The 12,916-nt window shown below is 41.8% G+C and overlaps 4 non-coding genes across 4 annotated transcripts; all 4 read left to right on the forward strand.

Moving 5' to 3' along the window:
• Nucleotides 1–582: 582 nt before the first annotated feature.
• On the forward strand, nt 583–689 carry LOC127496348 (U6 spliceosomal RNA). Its single transcript, XR_007925314.1, has one exon. It is a non-coding gene; the product is annotated as a U6 spliceosomal RNA (small nuclear RNA).
• Nucleotides 690–1,533: 844 nt separating this feature from the next.
• Nucleotides 1,534–1,640, forward strand: LOC127496349 (U6 spliceosomal RNA). Its single transcript, XR_007925315.1, has one exon. It is a non-coding gene; the product is annotated as a U6 spliceosomal RNA (small nuclear RNA).
• An 845-nt stretch (nt 1,641–2,485) lies between these two features.
• LOC127496350 (U6 spliceosomal RNA) lies at nt 2,486–2,592 on the forward strand. Its single transcript, XR_007925316.1, has one exon. It is a non-coding gene; the product is annotated as a U6 spliceosomal RNA (small nuclear RNA).
• An 844-nt stretch (nt 2,593–3,436) lies between these two features.
• Nucleotides 3,437–3,543, forward strand: LOC127496351 (U6 spliceosomal RNA). Its single transcript, XR_007925317.1, has one exon. It is a non-coding gene; the product is annotated as a U6 spliceosomal RNA (small nuclear RNA).
• Nucleotides 3,544–12,916: the final 9,373 nt, after the last annotated feature.

A 12,916-nucleotide genomic window follows, 5' to 3' on the forward strand; every position in this document is an offset into this window, starting at 1 on the left:
ACCAGTACTTATAGGTATATGAAAGGTCAGTTGATGTCATTTATAAAGGTTCTGATAGGTTCACAGTACAAATAATTCTAGCAACGTCCAACACGATGTTCTGTTCTTTACGCAAACGTGGTTATTTAAAGGCAAAATGTTTGACACACTAAGTTCTCGTTCGCAAGCAGCTATCATAAGGGTGACGGGTGGCCAATTACACCGACAGAAAAGCACTTTTCGTTTTTCTGCCAACTCTTTTTATTTATTTATTTATTTTCCCGAAAACCTAGAGGCCACACCCCCTTCAGTGCCTGTACTCTGGTACCTTCGACAAGTGTGCCCGCCCCCTTCCTTCAGCGTATGCTCTCTTACATCATGCTGGATTTGGCCATATGTGAACCCGAAAGCTCTAAGATACCTTATCTCTGAAGACATTGAGCTGTTCCATCGATCAGTGTGTCCAGCCCTAGCACCGACGACCCAAAGCGCTCTGTAGTGCAAGGTTCTGCAGTGGCGAGATCGCTCGCTGGGCCCTACCACCTTGGTGAAAGCTCGCTGCTACCCGAGGTGTACATAGGCCTCGGGCGGGCCAGCAGGCTTGTGCTTGCTAAGGCAGCACATATACTAAAATTGGATCGATACAGAGAAGATTAGCATGGCCCCTGCGAAAGGATGACACGCAAATCCGTGAAGCGCTCCATATTGTTGCGGCTTTGATCAGCCCTGCTTCACTTTTAACGCTTGTACTCCGGTGCCCTCGACAAGTTTGTCCACCCGCTTCCTTCAGTAGATGCCATTAGGGATCACAGTTTTCCCCCATAAAGAGACCAATGAGCTCAGTCCAGGGGTCAAATCTGAGGTTCAGTCGGTTGACAGAGAGTTTCCCGAAGACAGAGTTCTCCACACTTCCAAAGGCCATAGAAAATGAGTAAGGGGATCCAACCTCAAACTAACTTAGCACCCAGAAACACCAGTACTTATAGGTATATGAAAGGTCAGTTGATGTCATTTATAAAGGTTCTGATAGGTTCACAGTACAAATAATTCTAGCAACGTCCAACACGATGTTCTGTTCTTTACGCAAACGTGGTTATTTAAAGGCAAAATGTTTGACACACTAAGTTCTCGTTCGCAAGCAGCTATCATAAGGGTGACGGGTGGCCAATTACACCGACAGAAAAGCACTTTTCGTTTTTCTGCCAACTCTTTTTATTTATTTATTTATTTTCCCGAAAACCTAGAGGCCACACCCCCTTCAGTGCCTGTACTCTGGTACCTTCGACAAGTGTGCCCGCCCCCTTCCTTCAGCGTATGCTCTCTTACATCATGCTGGATTTGGCCATATGTGAACCCGAAAGCTCTAAGATACCTTATCTCTGAAGACATTGAGCTGTTCCATCGATCAGTGTGTCCAGCCCTAGCACCGACGACCCAAAGCGCTCTGTAGTGCAAGGTTCTGCAGTGGCGAGATCGCTCGCTGGGCCCTACCACCTTGGTGAAAGCTCGCTGCTACCCGAGGTGTACATAGGCCTCGGGCGGGCCAGCAGGCTTGTGCTTGCTAAGGCAGCACATATACTAAAATTGGATCGATACAGAGAAGATTAGCATGGCCCCTGCGAAAGGATGACACGCAAATCCGTGAAGCGCTCCATATTGTTGCGGCTTTGATCAGCCCTGCTTCACTTTTAACGCTTGTACTCCGGTGCCCTCAACAAGTTTGCCCAACCCGCTTCCTTCAGTAGATGCCATTAGGGATCGCAGTTTTCCCCCATAAAGAGACCAATGAGCTCAGTCCAGGGGTCAAATCTGAGGTTCAGTCGGTTGACAGAGAGTTTCCCGAAGACAGAGTTCTCCACACTTCCAAAGGCCATAGAAAATGAGTAAGGGGATCCAACCTCAAACTAACTTAGCACCCAGAAACACCAGTACTTATAGGTATATGAAAGGTCAGTTGATGTCATTTATAAAGGTTCTGATAGGTTCACAGTACAAATAATTCTAGCAACGTCCAACACGATGTTCTGTTCTTTACGCAAACGTGGTTATTTAAAGGCAAAATGTTTGACACACTAAGTTCTCGTTCGCAAGCAGCTATCATAAGGGTGACGGGTGGCCAATTACACCGACAGAAAAGCACTTTTCGTTTTTCTGCCAACTCTTTTTATTTATTTATTTATTTTCCCGAAAACCTAGAGGCCACACCCCCTTCAGTGCCTGTACTCTGGTACCTTCGACAAGTGTGCCCGCCCCCTTCCTTCAGCGTATGCTCTCTTACATCATGCTGGATTTGGCCATATGTGAACCCGAAAGCTCTAAGATACCTTATCTCTGAAGACATTGAGCTGTTCCATCGATCAGTGTGTCCAGCCCTAGCACCGACGACCCAAAGCGCTCTGTAGTGCAAGGTTCTGCAGTGGCGAGATCGCTCGCTGGGCCCTACCACCTTGGTGAAAGCTCGCTGCTACCCGAGGTGTACATAGGCCTCGGGCGGGCCAGCAGGCTTGTGCTTGCTAAGGCAGCACATATACTAAAATTGGATCGATACAGAGAAGATTAGCATGGCCCCTGCGAAAGGATGACACGCAAATCCGTGAAGCGCTCCATATTGTTGCGGCTTTGATCAGCCCTGCTTCACTTTTAACGCTTGTACTCCGGTGCCCTCGACAAGTTTGTCCACCCGCTTCCTTCAGTAGATGCCATTAGGGATCACAGTTTTCCCCCATAAAGAGACCAATGAGCTCAGTCCAGGGGTCAAATCTGAGGTTCAGTCGGTTGACAGAGAGTTTCCCGAAGACAGAGTTCTCCACACTTCCAAAGGCCATAGAAAATGAGTAAGGGGATCCAACCTCAAACTAACTTAGCACCCAGATACACCAGTACTTATAGGTATATGAAAGGTCAGTTGATGTCATTTATAAAGGTTCTGATAGGTTCACAGTACAAATAATTCTAGCAACGTCCAACACGATGTTCTGTTCTTTACGCAAACGTGGTTATTTAAAGGCAAAATGTTTGACACACTAAGTTCTCGTTCGCAAGCAGCTATCATAAGGGTGACGGGTGGCCAATTACACCGACAGAAAAGCACTTTTCGTTTTTCTGCCAACTCTTTTTATTTATTTATTTATTTTCCCGAAAACCTAGAGGCCACACCCCCTTCAGTGCCTGTACTCTGGTACCTTCGACAAGTGTGCCCGCCCCCTTCCTTCAGCGTATGCTCTCTTACATCATGCTGGATTTGGCCATATGTGAACCCGAAAGCTCTAAGATACCTTATCTCTGAAGACATTGAGCTGTTCCATCGATCAGTGTGTCCAGCCCTAGCACCGACGACCCAAAGCGCTCTGTAGTGCAAGGTTCTGCAGTGGCGAGATCGCTCGCTGGGCCCTACCACCTTGGTGAAAGCTCGCTGCTACCCGAGGTGTACATAGGCCTCGGGCGGGCCAGCAGGCTTGTGCTTGCTAAGGCAGCACATATACTAAAATTGGATCGATACAGAGAAGATTAGCATGGCCCCTGCGAAAGGATGACACGCAAATCCGTGAAGCGCTCCATATTGTTGCGGCTTTGATCAGCCCTGCTTCACTTTTAACGCTTGTACTCCGGTGCCCTCGACAAGTTTGCCCACCCGCTTCCTTCAGTAGATGCCATTAGGGATCACAGTTTTCCCCCATAAAGAGACCAATGAGCTCAGTCCAGGGGTCAAATCTGAGGTTCAGTCGGTTGACAGAGAGTTTCCCGAAGACAGAGTTCTCCACACTTCCAAAGGCCATAGAAAATGAGTAAGGGGATCCAACCTCAAACTAACTTAGCACCCAGAAACACCAGTACTTATAGGTATATGAAAGGTCAGTTGATGTCATTTATAAAGGTTCTGATAGGTTCACAGTACAAATAATTCTAGCAACGTCCAACACGATGTTCTGTTCTTTACGCAGACGTGGTTATTTAAAGGCAAAATGTTTGACACACTAAGTTCTCGTTCGCAAGCAGCTATCATAAGGGTGACGGGTGGCCAATTACACCGACAGAAAAGCACTTTTCGTTTTTCTGCCAACTCTTTTTATTTATTTATTTATTTTCCCGAAAACCTAGAGGCCACACCCCCTTCAGTGCCTGTACTCTGGTACCTTCGACAAGTGTGCCCGCCCCCTTCCTTCAGCGTATGCTCTCTTACATCATGCTGGATTTGGCCATATGTGAACCCGAAAGCTCTAAGATACCTTATCTCTGAAGACATTGAGCTGTTCCATCAATCAGTGTGTCCAGCCCTAGTACCGATGACCCTCGTACACCTCGGGTAGCAGCGAGCTTTCACCAAGGTGGTAGGGCCCAGCGAGCGATCTTGCCACTGCAGAACCTTGCACTACAGAGCGCTTTGGGTCGTCGGTGCTAGGGCTGGACACACTGATCGATGGAACAGCTCAATGTCTTTAGAGAAGATACCTTTCCGCAAGCCACATTGGCCTCCAGTTATTTCTGCGGAGAAAAGTGAGAAGAGGAGAAGGTTCCAGGAGAGTCTGGAAGAAGGTAGTTCTCAAGCCACCCCATCCACGTCCAAGCAGTGGCCTCCAAAAATGAAGAAAGTCAAAGTGTCATGTAAGATTTGCATGAAGTATGAATGAATGTAAAAGAATGAGGTCCTATAAAGTCAACAAATGTCTAAAATAACTTTGTTTGTCTTTTACAGTTCCTCCATGTGCATCATTGGCCGTGCTCCCTGCTCCATCAGTTGTGACGGATGCGGCCCTTAAAAGAGTACCAAGGGCCACAGCCTGGAGAAGAAGGAAGAGGGATAAAGAAGATAAGAAGGCCCTAAAGCACGGCAGAGCCACCACATGGAGAAGGGATCCAAAGGTGTATCCCTGCAGGCTCTGTGGAAAGCCCAAGAGACTTGAGTTTGGGCACAGCTTTTACAGAGGTAAACATTTCTGTGCCACAGCTGCGGTAAAGTCTGTCTCCGAGTGGCTGTCTGAACAGAAGAGGGTAGCTGCTGCTCGGACAACAGCTTGGAGGAGGAAGAAGAAAGAAGAGGCCATTGCTGAAGGCCTTTCAGAGAAGAAAGTAAAAGAATGCAAGATATTTACCTGCAGCCTGTGCCAGCAGCTAAAGAGAAAGGAGTATGGACACTCACGGTACGCCGACAAAGCCTTCTGCAGCACTTATGAAGGCAAAACTTTGGAACTTTGGTTGGCAGAGCAACGGGCCCTGGCTCCTGTGGAATGAAGGTGTTTATGTTGTAATATTTAATTAATCTTTATCTTTTATTATCTTTGTTAAATTTGTCATACTGTTTCTGCTTTTAATTTCTTTTCTGTTTTATTTTAATATTTGTATTTAGCATTTTATTTACATTCATATACTGTTTATATACTTTTTTTTTAAGAACTATTTAATAAATCTTTTATCTTTGCTTATTCTGTTATACTGTTTCTTTTTAATTTATTTTATTTTAATATTTATATTTAGTATTTTGTTTACATATATATATATATATTTGTTTAGCCCCTATTGTATCCGTTAGTTTACTTTATTATTATTATTATTGGGGCCAAGCCCCTTCAGGGCTGTAACCCCTATTGTAATTGTTAGTTTAGTTTATTATTATTAAATGGGCCAAGCCCCGAAGGGGCTGTAGCCCTTATTGTATCCATTAGTTTTCTTTATTATTAGGGGCCAAGCCCCGAAGGGGCTGTAGCCCCTATTGTATCCGTTAGTTTACTTTATTATTAGGAGCCAAGCACCGAAGGGGCTGTAGCCCCTATTGTATCCGTTAGTTTACTTTATTAGGGGCCAAGCACCGAAGGTGCTATAGCCCCTATTGTAATCGTTAGTTTTATTATTATTATTTTTCCCCACTGGGAGTCTATCAATGGAACATGAGAAAATGATGAAATTTGGCACACTTGATGAAAAATCATTGAACCAAATTTGGAGTCTCTATGACCAACTCTGTAGCGCCACCACCAGTTCAAAATTTCACTATTCTAAAGGTTATAAGTTTTGAACCATTTGCTCTAGAAAAATGAAACTTAGTACATCTGATTCATCTCTTCATGCTGATTCCATGCAACATCTTACATTAAGTCTCTGCCCATTACAGTAGCAGCCATTTTGAAAAGTACAGTATGCAGTTTTTTCGCTATTCCTCCTTCAAAATTTGTCCAATTTTGTCCAAACTTTGATCAGATGATCTTTGGACTGAGCCACACAGAATTGACTGAACAGAATTTTTTTTTTTCTATGCGTAGAAAAAAAAAGTTATGATGTCATGAAGTTAACGAGGTTGACCCAAAATTAGTTTAGAGGCTGTATCTGGGCCAAACTTTGAGCAATCGAAACCAAAATTGGTGCACTTCATCGGAACCATGATCTGAGGTAACATACAAAATTTAGAAACAGCGCCACCTACAGTTCATTAGATCTGGAAAATTGCTATTTTGGCTAATAACTTTTGAATGCTTTGTTAGAAAATCATGTTAGACAAAAGACAAAATCATGTCTTAGTGTCTATGGATTCCTTGGATCATGCTGATTCCGACGATACTGATTTTGTCAATATCGGATGAACCACGTGTCCGCCATTTTGAATTTTGTCATAAATTGCAATAACTTTTAAACAATTTGACATATCTTCACAAAAATGGGTACATATCATCATCAGAATATCCTGAAGGGACCTGAGAAGGTTGAACACAGCGCCACCTAGTGTTCCACAGATATAACGATTTTTTTCAAAAACGCTTATAACTTTTGAAATCATTTTCCAAAATGCGTATGCAGATTCCGCCAATGTGTCATTTGTCATTTTCTTTAAAATGTACCTGTCCGCCATATTGAAGTAAATGAAAAAAAGTTTTTTCGCTACTATAAAATTTTGTTCAATTCTGTCCAAAATCAGCTCATGTGATCTTTGGACCGAGCTGCACAGAAATGACTGAATAGATTTTTGATATTCGCTACCGTTCCCGAGATATTTGTCTCTGAATGTGACCTTGCCTCTGTTTGTTGTCTTATGCTTGTTAGCTTAGCATTCTAATTGGTTGTTTTGTAAAAAATCTAAAGTAAAATTAATAAATATAACATGTGCTGCATTTTTATGAAAACTTCTTCATTGTGAGATCATTCTCACATGAACTACTGAAGTTTGGCAGGTGTGTGTAAGTGTCTGGCCAGTGGTGCAATGAATTGAGTGTCAATCACCAGATCCATAGACTGTGGGTTTGAGTCCCGTGTGGGGCGACTTTTAAGTTGTTTGTAATGTGTTGTTTCAATTCCTTTATTATCCCAATAAGTATTGTACTAGTCTTTCTTCTTCTGATTAGAATTAAATCTATTTTTGTTCATTCTGTGTTCATTTTCATCTCAGCTTCTGGTCTTTTTTTCTCTCTTCCTGCTCCGCATTGCGCTACAACCCAGACATTTTTCTTATTATTTCTTATTTCTTATTCTGTTCATTTTGAGTTCATTCTCACCTCTACTTCTGAACCACCTTTTTTCATGTACATTCAATTTCTGCTGTTTTTGCTCATCTTGTGCCGCACTGCGCTACAACCCAAACATTTTTCTCATTATTTCTTATTTCATTTTTCTCATTCTTAGAATGATTCCTTATTTTCAATGGCCTTCGGTGATTGGCCCTGAATTGCTGCTTGCAGCTATATTTAGGGGCCAAGCACCGAAGGTGCTAAGGCACGTATTGTATCCATTAGTTTACTTTATTATTAGGGGCCAAGCACCGAAGGTGCTAAGGCACCTATTGTAATCGTTAGTTTTATTAGAGGCCAAGCACCGAAGGTGCTAAGGCACCTATTGTATCCGTTAGTTTACTTCATTAGGGGCCAAGCACCGAAGGTGCTAAGGCACCTATTGTATCCGTTAATTTACTTTATTATTATTAGTGCTAAGGCACCTATTGTATCCATTAGTTTACTTTATTATTATTAGGGGCCAAGCACCAAAGGTGCTAAGGTACCTATTGTATCTGTTTACTTTATGTTCCAAGCCTTTGAGTGGCCTTGGTAGACCTCTAGATGTTTCTGGAGGCCTCTTTGAGGCTTATAGCTTGGGTGGTGGCTGTAGGGAATGCTGTCACTGACAGCCTTTGCGAGCCTTAGGAGGAGTGTTTTTTGGCATTTCAGTTGAAATGGTTTCTGATATTTGTCACAGCCATTCTTTGGCATGCACTCCCCTCAGCATGGCAGCGTGGGTATTCGTTCCCCAAATGGGTTAAGACACAGTGCGAGTTCCCTTTCGAAAGGGAACGTCTCAGGTTATGCATGTAACCATGGTTCCCTGAGAACAGGGAACGAGACACTGCGTCTCCCTGCCATGCCTCGGGGCCGCCTGCTGAACAGTCCCTTCAGGCGATAAGTGGATGACTTGTTCTCTAGGCGCCCCTTATGTGCGCTGGGGTCGCACTAGTAGTGACATCATAGGCTGTCGCCGGCCAATACGATTGTCGTGATTTGATAGCGTTTCAGACACCGGTTCCCGCTAAGGCGTTCCCCTAAATGTGTTAAGACGCAGTGTCTCGTTCCCTGTTCTCAGGGAACCATGGTTACATGTGTAACCTGAGACGTTTTGGGCTTTGACTAAACTTGTGAAGCCCCGCAAGACACATATGTAAATAATAATCCAATGTGGCATTCATGTCATGTTTTGGCTCGTAACTTCATGAAGCATGCTTTGATTGTGGACATAATTATTTACAGCAGATTCTCATGATTGAAATGAGTCCAACCTCATCATAATCCAATAAGCTGATCACGAGATATTGATCAAGCAATTACAACACATTAAACCCCACAGGCAACAGATGCTATCTAAAACTAAAATGTAGCTATCATGTGGCATTTTAGCTTATAACTTCATGAAACATGCATAGATTGTAGAAAATGGCACATTATCACTTACAGTGGATGCTCCCAATTAAAATGAGTCAAAGATCAACATAATCCCATGCGTCGGTCACGAGTTACTCCACGTGAAAGAACGAATTTAAAAATGCCCATCAGGGGGCGCCAATGGATAAACAAAAATGCTACCTTGGTTCCAAATGCTGTAACTCTTTATTTCTTTATGAGATCACATACAGAGGAGCATCACCAAAAAAAGAATTGTCCTCCTACCTTATTGCCTTTCTGAGTTATTGCATGTCAAATATGAAATATATGTAAAATTTCCCTTGAGCAAACTTTTATCTTTTGTCTTTATCAGCAGTTTCTCAGCATGAGAAAATCCAAATTTATTTATTTATTTTTTTAACGTAAAAAGTTTTCTTTCAAACGATACCAACCTTTTGACTCTCCTTGCTAGAGATTTGGAGTTATGAGTCATTATTTTTGTGCAGGTCACTCAGGAAAAAAAAAAAAAAAAAATGCCTACCTTTGTTCCAAATGCTGTAACTTTTGATTTCTTCATGTGATCACCACAAAATTTGATCCAGATACAGCTCACATATAGTGGAACATCACCAAAAAAGAGTGATCCCGCTACCTTATTTCCTTCATGAGATGCTCTATTTTAAATTAGAAAGACATGTAATTTTTCCCTTTTGCTGTTTATTTGCAGTTTCTCAGCACAAGAATTTCCGTATGTAATTTTTTTTTTTTTTTTTTTTTTTTTAATTTAAAAAGTTTCCTTTCAAACGATACCAACCTTTTGACTCTCCTTGCTACAGTTTTGGAGTTACGAGTCTTTGCTTTTTTGTGTGTCACTCTGAAAACTCTGAATATACCCTCAGGGCTTAAGGGGTTAAAATAGTGTCTGTAACATTTCACCCATGCATTATTTCTTTACCAAACCTCTTTCAAATTATTAAAGGCATCATAGGGAACAGATGGAGACCAAAGACAATAAGAAGTTGTCGTCCATGCATTCGTTTATCTGTTAACAGGTCTGTCCCGTGACCTGTTGTGTTAACAGTCAGTAACCATTAACATAAACTGTGCTTTGCATGAAGATGGAGTGGATGTGATGCAGTTTAAATCAAATTAAGGCCTCCAAACATAGGTATGAATGGATTTAGATAGATCTCTGTGGCCTCTCTTTATTTTAGTCACTGCTGCTGCATCCAGGAGGTCCCGAAGGATTTTTTATGGCAGTTCTTGCCTAAACCTTAGGAATGAGTTTGGTGGTTAGATTCAATGTGTCGTCCAATGAGAAGTCCTCTTCTTGGTGGTGGTGGTGGGTGCAGAAGGTCCCCCTTCCTGCCCTGGAAGAGGTGTCTGGCAGTTGTCTTAGCATCTTATCTGATGTTGCTGAACATTTGTTTATGTTCAATCACCAAGGATCCAATCAGAGTGTGGCACATCTTTCACACCGGCAGTTAGAGAGGGGCCCTGTCATAAACTGGTCCCTGGAATGCCATCTTAACTGTTGTTCACGACACCAGATTCAGGTGTGTGAGCAGGTTGGAGCTACACTCTCTGTTTGTCCTCCATGACCAGGACTGGACACCACTGTTGTTAGTGATCGATCTAGCAGTAATTCTGGATCTCTGAACTGTCATGTTCAGAACATACTTCAGGGGATCTCAGCTCTGGCCCTCGAGGACCACTGTCCTGCAAACTTTAGCACCAACCCTGGTCCAACACACTCGAACAAGCTAATCAAGCTCTTTTGGTTTACTGACTAGAAAGTCACAAGCAGGTGAGAGTGATCAGGTGTGGACATAAATACTGATTCAATAATCACTGATGAAAAATGAATACATTTTAATTGGTATAGATTTATGCAATATTTGACTAATATTCAGTTATCTTCTCTCTTTTTCTCCTTTTTGATTGTGTCAACCACAGCTAAATAAACCCAAAGAAGAGCCGCTCAGGCACAGGTCACTGTATCTTTTGCTGTGGAAGTACATTGCTGACTGTCAGACACATTCTCAGTATTTGCAATTATTTGAATAAAAATGGCATATTCATGCTGCAAGTTAAAGTCATCAATGACTTCTTAATAAAGACATTAAAGGGATAGTTCACTCTAAAAAATGCTGAGTTAAAAACAGCCCAAGTTGGGTTGAAAATGGACAAACCCAGTGATTGGGCTGTTTTAACCCAGTGGTTGGGTTAAATGTTTGCCCAACATGCTGAGTAGTTTTATTTAACCCAACTATTGTTTAAAAATTACTGTATTGCTCGCTTCCATGGAATAAATCATGCAGATTTGGAATGACACGAGGGTGAGTTCAAGTTGACAGATTTTTTGTTACATTGTGTTGACAATTTTAGTAAATTGTTCTGATGCTCTCAGCAGGCATGGTTCCAGAATCAAATCACTGAGGGTTCTTCTGAAATTAGTGAGGGTGCTCTAGTAAAGTGCAGATGTAATGTGTAAGCAACGGCTCCACCATAACAAGAATAGCAATGTACAGTGAGACATTTAAGATATTTTATTTAGTATTTAGTAAGTCATTACTGTTACAAAAAATTGGAATAGAATTTCAAAAATATTGATACAAAATTTCAAATATTTTTCTAGTCTGCATTTACATTGCTTAATGGGTATTTGTTTTTTTGACATATTTTTGTCCCGCGTAATGGTTATGGCAGCAATTTTGAGCGTGAATCCTGGATTTAGATGTCACTTCTGAAACTTTGCAGAGTGTAATTCTTATAGTATGAAAAACAAAAGTTTTATTCAAATTCTGAATGTATTTGTCACAGACTCAACACCATCCATCCAACTATCAACATCCGCCCACTCGTTTACAATCACTGGAGTTCTTATCACCTGCACCTGCACACCCTCATCAAGACACCATTCAAAAACCCCTGTGCACTTTACCACTCTGTCTGGTCTTGTCTCACGACTATACAGACTCACCTTTGCTACTCACCTGAGTACTTAACTGCCGATCCTGATTCATCATCTGTTCTCTGCCTTCTGCCTTCTGTTCCTCTTGTTATCTCCCCAGATCTTCTGCCCAGTCACCACCGTGTTCACCACATCTGCACACAAAGACTGCATTACCACCAGCTAAGTCCACCAACACGTTTCTCTGTGACTGTTCTCCTTACCTGTTTGCACCCCGCTAATCCCTGCTTATCTAAAATAATAACTGTTTATTTTGTACTCACCTTGTCGTTCTTCTTCTGTTCATGACAGTATTATATAAAGCGTGCAAAAGGCACTTCCTTTAGCTATAATCACTAAAAAGCTGTAACTCATCTCGGTTCTAGTTGTCTACACTGCACCGGGGCGCCTGCAGGATTTTATCTCAAGGTATGCACAGAACTAGCACAACCTCCTCACCCCCTACCCTCACCCTCTCCTCTTTTTTTGTTTTTTTGTTTTGGCTGTCCGCAAAAAGCAATTAAATCAATTATTGCTTTGATACCATATTTGTTGCGTTCTGTTGTCTTGGTGGGAATGATCTAATGCTGTACATATCGACTGATTGACTGTCTCTTTCCTGTACACACACTTAGAAAATACGATGCACGTAACTGAAAAAGGTCACAAAAAAGGTCACAAAGCAGCTATCTACACAAGCACATCAGAGTGCTTGTGTAGATAGCTGCTTTGTGACCTTTTTTGTTTTTGTTTAGTTTTTTTTTTTTACGTTATCTCTGAGCGTCTTTTTCCCGAAATGTGTGTATTGTTTTCACAGAAGCATGTGATTAACGAAAAACAAAGCCTCACTTTCTTTCCAGCCATGTGAATCCCAAACAGAATTTGGTTATAAGAATGTTCTCTAAATATTCAGCGTTGGTTCTAGGAATGTAAAAAACGTCCAGTTTTCTTGACATTAGAGGAACGTTTTTATAAGGTATAATGTTCCTCAAATGTTCTTTCAACTTAATTTTGATTTAAAATTCAACACTCTAGGAACGCTGATTTGTAACATTCCAAGAGCATAAAAATGTCCAGTTTCCTTAATGTTAGTAGAATGTTATTTAAAGGTTAGTATGATGTTCCTGAAACATTC

The sequence above is a fragment of the Ctenopharyngodon idella genome, chromosome 15 (assembly GCF_019924925.1).
Source record: "Ctenopharyngodon idella isolate HZGC_01 chromosome 15, HZGC01, whole genome shotgun sequence".
Classification (NCBI taxonomy): domain Eukaryota; kingdom Metazoa; phylum Chordata; class Actinopteri; order Cypriniformes; family Xenocyprididae; genus Ctenopharyngodon; species Ctenopharyngodon idella.